The sequence below is a fragment of the Rhinopithecus bieti genome, unplaced genomic scaffold, assembly GCF_001698545.2.
Source record: "Rhinopithecus bieti isolate Rb0 unplaced genomic scaffold, ASM169854v2 scaffold_28456, whole genome shotgun sequence".
In the NCBI taxonomy this organism is placed as follows: domain Eukaryota; kingdom Metazoa; phylum Chordata; class Mammalia; order Primates; family Cercopithecidae; genus Rhinopithecus; species Rhinopithecus bieti.
The window spans coordinates 483,201-494,646 of record NW_016812403.1 but is presented as its reverse complement, the minus strand read 5'-3'; the positions used below and the strand labels follow the sequence as shown (position 1 = coordinate 494,646).

The window sequence follows — 11,446 nt, the reverse complement described above, 5'->3', positions numbered from 1 at the left end:
ATGATTGAAGTGGCAGGTGGTGCCGCAGGAGGTTAAGGGGGAGGAAATAAATTCTGAAATAGCTTCTGTGGAAAGCAGGAGACAGGGATGCTGGGTATTGACAGAGGGATGGGTGGGAACTATGGAGGGCCTGGCAGAAAGGAGATCATAATTTGTAGGGTTCTCGTTCTTGTATTTGGGTAATTGGCCCAGGACCACTCAGCTCCCTGTGTGCAAGGACAGGAAAGATGGTACTTGGATTGATGCAGGATTGGGAAATCACTGACAATGGCAGTGGGGAAACAGAGGTCAATGGAACTGAGTGTGTTGACAAGACAGAGGTAGATGTAATGGATCAGTGGAAGGATAGAGAGGAACTAAAGCCAGGAGAAGTCTGAAGGAGTTCTAGAAAAAGGAAGACTTGAGGAGCTGCCACAATAAGGACAAGAACAGTAGAAGCAGGGGTAAGGAATTGTGAGTATTTCAAAAATAGGAGACTTTGGTCATATGAAATACTGGAGAATAAGGCTTCACAAGCAAAGTAGTTTGGGTAAGAACAAGGTCAACTTTGTGCCTATAGGCAAGGACAGCTAAGAGATCTATGGGGATATCTCTGGCCCACTCAAAACCCGGACCTCCCAGTTTCTCAACCTTATTCCTTCAACTGCATATCCCTCCTCTCCCTATCCCTATACCCATGATGGCTAAGAAAGTGTTCTTGGGGCGTAAGTTTCAGGAAGGCATTGGCAACTATGATAACTTCAAGTTATATAAATTGTAAGAGCAAAGATAGGGGCTCTTAGTGAAAAAGAAGTTCCATGTTTTCTTTCTCACAACACATACCCAGTTGAATCCACATCTAAGACTATTGGATATGTATACAAGGCTTAGGAGCACCCCCATGAACTTCTGTTCTCATGAGTTCCTGTGGGCTGTGCTTAGGTCCCCTCTCTGGTCGCCTCCCTGGCAGATGGAGCATCATGGCAGAGTTGGTGGTGTGTGATAAATTACAAAAATGGCTGTAAGTTATTCTTCTTCTACTTTCCCTTTTGTGATGTGACTTGAAATATATCCCATCAAGAGTCTTTTTCCTATCCCTTGAATCTCGGGTAGTTTTTGTGAATGGCTGAAAGAATATGGCAGAAGAGACACTTCAAATTCTAAACCTACACCAAAAGAGGCCTTACCTGCTTCCATTTGCTTTCCTTGAACCTTGAGCTGTCCTGTGACCAAGTCCAGGCTAGTTTGCTAATTGATGACAGACATATAGCCCTGTTACCCCTGTACCTCCAAGTGACATCCAGTCAACTTCCAGAAGCAGAGTTGTCAGCTGTGTGAGCGATGCCACCCTAGATCATCCAGCCCTTAGCTGAGCCTCCAGCTAAAGGCACACACATAAAGAAGCTTAGCCTGGAGCAACGAAACCAGACTCAAATTAGCAGAACCACCGAGCCAGTCCGTGGACTCATAAGCAATAATAGATGGTTATTACTTTAAGCCACTAATTTAAGGGAGGGTTTGTTTGTTATGCAGCAAAAACTACCAGACACAGGGTGAAATGGAGAAGAGATAAGAAATGCATTGTCCTATGTAACAAAAAGATCATACGCTAATCATAGTATCTGACACATCAGAGGGCCACTTCTCTTCTGACAAAGGCACTCCTTTCTCCTTTCTTCTGGGTTGATGCAGCCCCACATAAAGATTCATGACTTGCCATGTAGTGCCGATAGGACACATCTACTGCTTTCCCCCTCAGTCAGTTACCCTTGTGCAGGGCACAACTTCCTCAACTGCAAGCAGCCTCCTTGCATGCCATCAAAGAGTCTTCTTTTGCCCTCTCTAGGCAGCAATGCTGTACTATGCTATACTGCAACACAGCTCATCAGACAAGAACTTGGTCCTGACCAGGTGATGGCAAATCATATTCTTGCTTTTGGAAATCCGGATTATAAAATGTGGAGAAAGTCAGTTAGTAGTAGGAGTAGAAGGTAAACAAAGATGCATCTAGAAAGGTCTTATAGTAGAGTATGGGGGCGTGAGTCCTGAAGGGCTGTGGAAGGTTATGGCAAGCTGAAATTGAGAAATTGTAAGTAAAAAGGAGCTGGAAACACAGAGAGAATACAGAGGGTTGTGAGAAGAACAGTGATATCTGGCAGAGGAGTGGACACACTGGGCATGGCTTAGTTGGGTTAATGACACAGCACCGCAGTGAGGAGTATGAGCACCTGTCACTGAAGTCCTCCAGCCACCAGGGATCTGGAACTAGCTTCCACCCAGACTCTTGAGACCCTGCACCATCATGGTCCTGTCTGGGTTTCTAAAAGACTCAGATTCTTGGCTTATTTGCCTCCCTTGCTTGGGTTGACCCCAGTGATGCTCTGTTCCTTGTATACTAATGACCCCCAAGTTAATCAGAAGCTTATCTCCCAAGACCCACGACCCATTTATGGACCCAGACCCAAATCCCATCACTACCCATTTATGAACCTTCTTCTCAACAGTCTCCACCTCTGCCCCAGGTCTTGGTTAGACACACTTAGGGGAAATGACTGCCAGGGTCAGCAGGGTGTGGGGCTGCAGAGCAAAGGAAAATGTGCCATCAGGAAGCAGCTATGGCACAAACACCCAGACCTACTGTCACTGCTGATCCAGCCCACAATGCCTCTCTCCCTGGACAACATTCTTCCAAAACCCAGTGTATACTCATATCTAGGAAGTCACCACCACCCATGAAGGCCTCTCTCCCACCTCGGGAAGGAATCTCTCTGCTCTCAGGCCTTGCTAATCCTCTCCCTTTAGGACCCAGTCATCCCAGAGCTGGAAGACCCTATAGAGGTTACCCTGTCCCATTTGTAAATGAGGACCCAAAATCACAAAGGCTGACCAAAGCAGGAAACAGAAAGTGTAAGAATTGGAACCCTTATCTCCTGCCTCCTTCCTATTTGAAAAGGGCCCCAGCCCCCAGAGAGGGTCTATTAGGAAAACTGCAGTCAGTGAAAAATAGTGTGCATTCATTCATTCTGTTTTACCACTGATCACGTGCCAAACCTTGTACTTAACAAGCTGAACTCAACTGTGATTCCCGTAAATAATATAATCTTCAACATTCTCTTTGGATCAACCCAACCCAAACCCAGAGCCTGGAGCCCAGAGCTCAGCTCAGAGCCAATGACAGAGCCCAAACCCAGATACCACAGGATGCCAGTGACCCCAGAGGCCCCCAGAAAATTACCAATATGAGACACCCACCATAATTAGCCTTCTGTTTTCCATCTTGGCAGTGCAGGTAGAAAGCGTTCTTCTTCCTCAGCTGTAGTCCCAGAGGCTTTGCCTCAGCTGGCCTGAGACCTGCTCTAGAATAAGGAGTCTGAGCTCAGTCAGGCCTCAAACCCAGTCACCTCATGTGCTACCCTTTCTTTTCCCCTCCTTCTGAGAGTATTTCTCAGGCAGTGTCCACTGAAACCAGAGCAGCTTCCATCCACCGGGGCTTGGCCAACACTCCCACCATCTTATGATGGAGGTACCATTAAAACTTTCATTTTACAGAAGAGGAAACGGGGGCTCACAGAAGAAATCATTAGCCGTGAGCCATGCAGATGGTAACTAGTGGAGTGGAGACAAGAAGCCATGTCTGACTCTGCAGCCTAGGCTCTATTAGGCTGCTGAAGGAGAAAGGGCATCTGCAGGCCTCCTGCAAAACAGTGCCTGGTGACCATGCCGAAGGCAGCAGATGCTACAGCATCTCTTCTCAGGCCGGGCTAGCCATAGTGTCTGGGGTCCTGTCTGCTGCAATAGTGCTGGTGATTCAGGCCAAACCAGGCATCCTGAATCCCAGGCAGGAAGGGGATAGTTGGTGGTGTCTGTGGAAGCTCTCATTTCAGGCTAGGAGGCCAGCCCAAGACCAGGAATGGTGGAGCCCAGGCTGTTTGCTCCTCTGGGTCCCCTCTTCAGAACACTGTGGTGGACATATAGGGTTTTGCCTTGAGAAGCGGACTAAGTCAGTGAGGCTGAGCTGTAGGGGCTACTGGGAACAGGCTCAGAGCCCCTATGACCCAATCCTTGCTGTAGGACCCTGGACACAGACTGCAATGGACTTGGGAGAGTTGGCCAGAAGCTGCTTCAGCCTGAGAGCTGGGGCAACGCCGCTGGCAGAAGCTGGCTACACAGGGGCAGGCTTCTCCAGTGGGAGGGTGCCCTGAGGGCCTGTGGCCAATCTGACCCCCACCTAGGCCCACATGGAGCCTAAGCGCTGAGTAGGGTGGGGTAGGCCCAACCCCCGGAAGGAGAAGGGACAACATTGCCCCGGCACTCCTGGAGAAACCTCCCCTTAGCAGCTCATGAGGGTAGTGGGTGATTCTTCAGGAGGACAGATGACCCTTTATCTGATCATCCAGCTCTTTGGCAAGAAGGACAATGATTTCCCTCCTGTTTTCTAGCCTGCGGAATCGTCTGCTGGTGATCCCAGGCGTTTTCACCTTGGTTCCCATATGCACACTGCCATCTGCTGGGAGGATGGAGGAGCGACCCAGAGGCTGCATTCTAAGTTCAGGCTCAAGCCAGAAGTCGTGTCCCTAGAAAAAACCGTCTCCTACTAGTTCCAGAAGATGCACCAGCCTCCCTGTTGGCCTGCCTGCCTTCTGCTTCCTCGGGTCCCCTATGCTCTCTCTCACATCTCCTAAGGATACCAATTTCTCTCTCTCTTGGGTTCCTCTTCCCCAACTCTCCACCTTAGACAGTTGCTTCCTGAGGGCAGATTCAGTTCCAAGCACAGAGGTGCAGGTACAGAACAGGGGTTCACCACACAGTTGCTGAGGGCTGCAGCAGGAGGGCTTTGGGGCATGTGGGCCCTCGGGACAGGAGATGATACCTATGCCTTCTGTCATGTGTGGACCAGGAGAGAGAGGGCACAGGGTCCAACCCGTTGGAGGTCTGGAAGGAAGGTTACATGGAAGCGCTGCTGCCAATCTGCCCAAGGGCTGCAGGCCCAGAAACCAAGCCCATTCCACAGCTGCCCTGAAGCCTGGAGGAGAATGTGTGTGTGTGCGCGTGCCTCTGCTGCAAACTCTGGTAGCAAGTCAGGGAGTCAGAGCCACCTAGCAGAGCATCAGAGGTGGAAGAGCCCTGTATTAGTGTGTTTTCATGCTGCTAATAGGGACATACCTGAGACTGGGTAATTTATAAAGAAAAGAGGTTTAATTGACTCACAGTTCAGCATGGCTGGGGAGGCCTCACAATCATGGTGGAAAGCAAATGAGGACCAAAGTCACATCTCACATGGCAGCAGGCAAGGAGAGATTGTGCTGGGGAACTCCCATTTATAAAACCATCAGATCTCATGAGATTTATTCACTAGCATGAGAACAGTATGGGGATCCACCCACATGATTCAATTATCTCCACCTGGCCCTGCCCTGGACACATGGGGATTATTACAATTCAAGGTAAGATTTGGGTGGGGACACAACCAAACCATATCAAGCCCTTTGTGACCCTCCCATCAGAACCCCCACTTTATGGATGAGAAAACTGAGGCTCAGAAATAGTGTGCATCACACTGATCCTTCTGATAAGACGGACTATGAAAGGACATTCCTGAAGGACTTAGAGGACATCTAGTCTAATCCCTTCACTTACAGATGGGGAAACCAGGGAGGATAGCAGGAGGGAGGGATACTGATCTGTGTGAAGTTACAATGCTAGTTAGTATCTGCCCTGTGCTTTTTCTGTGCACCAAACTGCCCCACTGTGAAGAGATCAGCTCCTAATGTAGGATCTGCTGAAGTCAGGGGGGCTTCAAGGTTAGGGTGCAGGGATTGGGCAGGGTGGCTGCCCAGGCTTTCAGTGAGGAGGAAGGCTGAGGCAGTAGCCACTGGCTGCCCTGTCCTGCTGTGATGCTTCCACCTAGGATGTGTATTTATTCTTGTGCTTTTATTTACTCATCTTGTATTCATTCACATCCTGTCAATGTATATTGTTTACATTATAAATCATATATATTCCCACATTCCCTTTTATGGAAAAGGCCCAGATTGTTCTGAGGCTCTGAAAGTGGCAGTGGTGGCAGCACTATGTCTCCATCCTCCCTGGGGCTTCCCAACAGGCTGCAAAAATTCCCATATGCCAAGCTGAAAGCTGAGGCCACTTAGGCCCCAGAGCACCCACTCAGTGCAGCATGTGCATCTGACCTTCGACAGAGGGAGCACGAGACAGAGGAGGAATGAGAGAGGGTGGAGCTCTGCAGGGAAACCCAAGGATGGCATTTTCCTCACAGCCCCTTCCTGAGCTGGCAAGTAGGGCTGGGTTGGGGCATCAGCTGCCTGAAACCATCTGAAGGGAGTAAGAAGCATCTAAGATAGTCTACAGGAAAGCCTCAAGCCAAAAAACTTGGATTGCAAATACCAAGACCAAAGGAGAAGAAACAGATTTGTGAAGAAGAGATGGAGCCAGGAATTGGTAACCTAATGGGGCATGGCATTTGAGAAGAAGCAAGTGAGGAATAAATGCAGCAGGCCTAGGAGGGTCCTGGCAGATAGCTGCAGTTTGCATTTATAGACTGACTTAAGTAAGGTGGGAGGGCCTGGAGTTGTGGCCAGACTGAAATTTCAAAAGCTGGGCTAAGCAGATGTACCCTGCAGCTGTGAGAACGAACAAAAGGAATACACACACACACACACACACACACACACACACACATATCCTTCACAAAGCTGCTTCTTCCTCTTTGGTCTTGGCATTCGCAATCCATCTCTCTGGTTCTTGGCTTGAGGCTTTCCTATAGATTAGCTTGGATTCCGCTTACTCCCTTCAGGTGGTTTCAGGAAGCTGGTGCCCCAACCGAGCCCTACTTGCCAGCTCAGGAAGCGGGTGTGGGGGGAAATACATACATACATATATATATGTATTTGGCGGGCTGTTGATATGTGTATATATATATACACATATAGTTTGGGGTTTTGTTCCCTCCATATATATATATATATATATACACCTTGCAGCATACATATATATATGGAGGGAACAAAACCCCAAACTATTTCAGTTGCATATCAAAACTTTGGATATATCTAAAGCTCTACTCAGAGGAAGAGTCATAGCCTTGAACACACTGTTAGACAAGATAAGTAACTAATAGCTGGCACCAGAGGCAAACTCTGAAATCACAGTGGCTTAACACATTAAAGGTTATTTCCTGAGTTCAGTGTCCATGCCTATTTCCAACAGTCATTAGAAATGTAGGCTGATGGAGGAGCTGTGCCATCTGGAACTCATGGCCTATAGGGCTGTGGTAAAAACAGAAGAAAGAGGAGGGAGAAAACATACCAGCTCTTAACCCTCTCAGTTCAGACAAAAAACATATCACTTCTGCTCACAACAAATGGGCTAGAGCAACTCACATGGCTGAAACCAAATCTCAAGGGACCTTGTGATATGACACAGAGTAGCATGTGTGTATGCAGTGCTCCCTAGCTCAGCTACACATTAAACATTAGACAAGAAACAATTACAATAATTTAATTGATTCATGCATCCAACTAAACAAGAAAAAAAAACAAAATTATCCCAAGAAAAGCAGAAAGAAGAAATTAATAATACAAATATAATTTAATTAAGAACAATTTATTAACTGCCCAACTGATGAAAAGGCTAAAATAAAATAGATAAATTACTATATGTTGAGTATCCCCTATATGAAATGCTTGGGACCAGAGGTGTTTTGGACTTCAGACTTTTTCAGATTTTGGAATATCTGCATATACATAATGAGATCTCTTTGGGATGTGACCCAAGTCTAAACATGGAATTCATTTATGTTTCATATAGACCTTATACACATAGCCTTGAAGTAGTTTTACACAATATTTTAAACATTTTGTGTATAAAACAAGTTTGTGTACATTGAACCATCAGAAAGCAAAGGTGTCACTATATCAGCCACCCATGTGGACAATCTGTGATTGTTTTGCATCACTATCTTTCCTGACTTTGAATTTATATGCTACCAATAAGCATTTTCTTCTATTTATTCACACAGAAGTACTTAACAGTAAAACATATGATATACCCTTAATACAGTGAAAAAATAATGTGTTCAAGGTAATTAAGCAGCACAGTAGCATTCCCAGAATACCCGGATCAGCTGTTAAAAACAGCAACAACAAGCAACGACAGGCTTTTGGTCTCCTGACATGGCAACAGGTCAGCGTTAGAAAAGGTTTGGATTTTGGAACATTTCAGACTTCAGATTTTCAGATTAGAGATGCTTAACCTGTAGTTAATTCAATCAAAAAGAAGCACAAATACACAAAACAGGGAAATAACCACAAATATGTAGAAAGTTAAAATACTATTATTTAAAATTTTTCATAACTCTATGTTAATGTATTTTTAAAGCTGTGTGAAATTATTTCTAGAAATATGTTATCAAAATTGACTAAAGACATTAATAATCATGGAAGATATTGAGAAAGTTGTAAAAGAAATTATACTTACATATACATGCATATGCACACATACACAAATAGTTTCTCATATAAACTCTTTCAGACCTCTGAGGAACAAACAATTCTGAAGTTGAACGAGTCCAGTGCATAAAAAGGAAAGAAAATCTCAGGAGTCTTTGTAACAAAACAAGTTAAACAATTGATGGTGAGAACACCTGGACACATCGCAGGGAACACACTGGGGCCTGATGGGAGAAGGTAGGGGTGGGAGGCAGAGCATCAGGAAGGATAGCTAATGGATGCTGGGCTTAATACCTAGGTGATGGGTTGATCTGTGCAGCAAACCACCATGGCACATATTTACCTGTGTAACAAACCTGCACATCCTGTACATGTACCCTGGAACGTAAAATAAAAGTTGAAGAAAAAAATACATAAATAAAAAGTATGATTCATCTGTGCTTAAAAACATATGCTGTCATAAGAATATCTTTAAAACATGTTACATGAAAAAATCAAGATGTATATTATATAAATCTTAATGGATACATTTATATATGTATATATATGTATATGTAAATATACACATGCAGATACATGAAAATTGATCATAAAACTTGACAAGACACGAAAACTACTACAGATTAATTTCACTTTTCAAAATAAATTTTAATCTATTTATTTATTTATTTTGAGACAGGGTTATGAGACTGGCTAATTTTTGTATTTTTGGTAAAGATGGGGTTTCACCATGTTGCCCAGACTGGTCTCAAACTCCTGGCCTGGAGCGATCCACCACCTTGGCCTCCCAAAGTGCTGGGATTACAGGCATGAACCACCGCACCTGACCTAATTTCACTTTTGAATAAGAAAGCAAAAATCTTAAATAAAATGCTAGCAAGTAGAACTTAGTAGCATATTTTTGGCAATACCAAGTAAAATTCATACCAGAAATGCAAGAGTGATTTAAAATTAGGAAATATGTTAATCTAATTACCATGTTAATACACTTAGATGTCCTCAGACTAAAAGTCAGCATCATGCTTAATGTTAAAACTTTAGAATCATTTCTATCAACATCAGGAATAAAGTCAGGGTATACTGTAACACCAATATTATTTAACACTGTTGCGCAGTTATTGACTGATATAAACAGCCAGAAGAAATAAATACAAGATGTGAAATTGGGAAGAGGAGGGAAAATTACAATTATTTGTAATTGATATGAAAAAATCCAAACAATTTAATGGAAACAACAAATGGTAAATGACAGTTAGAAAACTGAAATATAAAACAGATTTTCCTATATGAAAATGAGTTAAAATAGAGGAAAAGTTCACATTTACAATAGCAGTAAAAGCAGAAATGCCCAGAAATGCATTTAAGAAAAAGTGTTTAGAACCTATAAACCTCTACTGAGGAGCAAAAAGACTAAAATAAATGAAGATACAACTAATGTTTGGCTATAAACAAAATAAACCTAATTTTATAAAGTCGGTAATTATCATTAAATAGATGTATACATTAATTGTGATACCAATCCTACCAATGGCTTAGAAAGTGATTATAATGTTAATCTGGAAAACATATTTGTGCATATAGGCAGTAAAATTCTAGATAAGCAGAATGATAATGAATTAGCTCCACCTGATAATAAAACATATTATTAAGCTATAGTAAATAAACCAGTACACTACTGACACAGTAGACTGATAATTGGCACAAAATGGAGAGTCCAGAGAGAAATCAAAACATAGATGTGAATTTACTATAAGGGTAGCATTTTGAATCAACATTTGAAAGACTGGTTGTTCAGTAAATGATGCTGACTCATCAACTAGTCTTTTTTGTGGGGGCAGGAGATGGAGAAGCAGCAGCATCACCATTATTACTATTATCCGGACTCTGACCTGGAGGGGAATTGGTTATGGAGAAGGGGCTTAAATGAGGGTCATACGATCATAATACAGAGAACCTGTGACTTTAGTATCCCTGCTGTAAGCCTTATAAATCTCTTGAAAGCTGAAGACAAATGGAAGACAGGGACATTGGGCAGGTAAAATAACAGATTTGCTGAGAGGCTGTTTGCCACTATTGGCTTCAGTTGAAGCTGTGAACTATCTTAGCTCACTCTTCTATCTCCTCTCCCCACACTTTTCTTCAACAAATAACCCATTCCATTTAAAGATGAGAACCAATCTCCTAGAAATTGCACAGGACCTTAGCAAAGGGTTGGGGCTGGAGAATATAAGAAGAGGAACATAAACAAAAAGCAGATGAAAAACAAATTTCAAGAGGAACTACCCACACAAACAATGGAAGGATTCAGACAAATAATTTCCCACAGATTTCATTAAATTATAGATGACATGATCTCTCTTTCTGAAGAAAAATTTGGAGAACAGACATAAAGGTATGGAGAAGAGCTTTATAAGAAATGAAATAATAATCTGGCAAAAGTCAAGAAAACAAACAAAAGCAAAAGAGAGAGAGAGAAGATTACAGAGATCTACTTCACATCAGAAACAGCAAATAACATTTCAAAATGAATGAAAATACAGCCAGAGTCTTTACGGTCAAATTAAGGAAATCACGTAAGACAAAATGGAATAAAGTTTTTTAAAAAATAGACATAATCATGAGGAAGTTGGTAGATAAGGAAACCCAACATATATCATAGGTGCTTCTTTTCTTTTCTTTTCTTTCTTTTTTTTTTTTTGAGATGGAGTCTCGCTCTGTCACCAAGCTGGAGTGCAGTGGTGCAATCTCAGCTCACTGCAACCTCTGCCTCCCAGGTTCAAGCGATTCCCCTGCCTCAGCTTCCCGAGTAGCTGGGACTACAGGCGCACAACACCATGCATGGCTAATTTTTTGTATTTTAGTAGAGACGAAGTTTCACCATGTTGGACAGGATGTCGATCTCCTGACCTTGTTATACACCTGCCTCAGCCTCCTAAAGTGCTGGGATTACAGACGTGAGCCACCGCACCCGGCCAGGTGTTTCTTTTTTTTTTTTTTTTTTT

At 43.4% G+C, this 11,446-nt stretch overlaps 1 long non-coding RNA gene across 2 annotated transcripts in view; it reads right to left on the bottom strand.

Moving 5' to 3' along the window:
- LOC108544956 (uncharacterized) overlaps positions 1-11,446 on the bottom strand; it is a 15,032-nt gene that overhangs the window by 1,677 nt on the left and 1,909 nt on the right. The window contains exons 2-3 of one of the 2 annotated variants that reach the window (XR_001889989.1): positions 3,232-3,335; positions 1,167-1,389 (exon numbers count right to left, since the gene is read on the bottom strand). This is a non-coding gene — a long non-coding RNA (uncharacterized LOC108544956). The remainder of the gene's footprint in view (positions 1-1,166; positions 1,390-3,231; positions 3,336-11,446) is intronic. The other variant, XR_001889988.1, reaches the window with a different exon arrangement.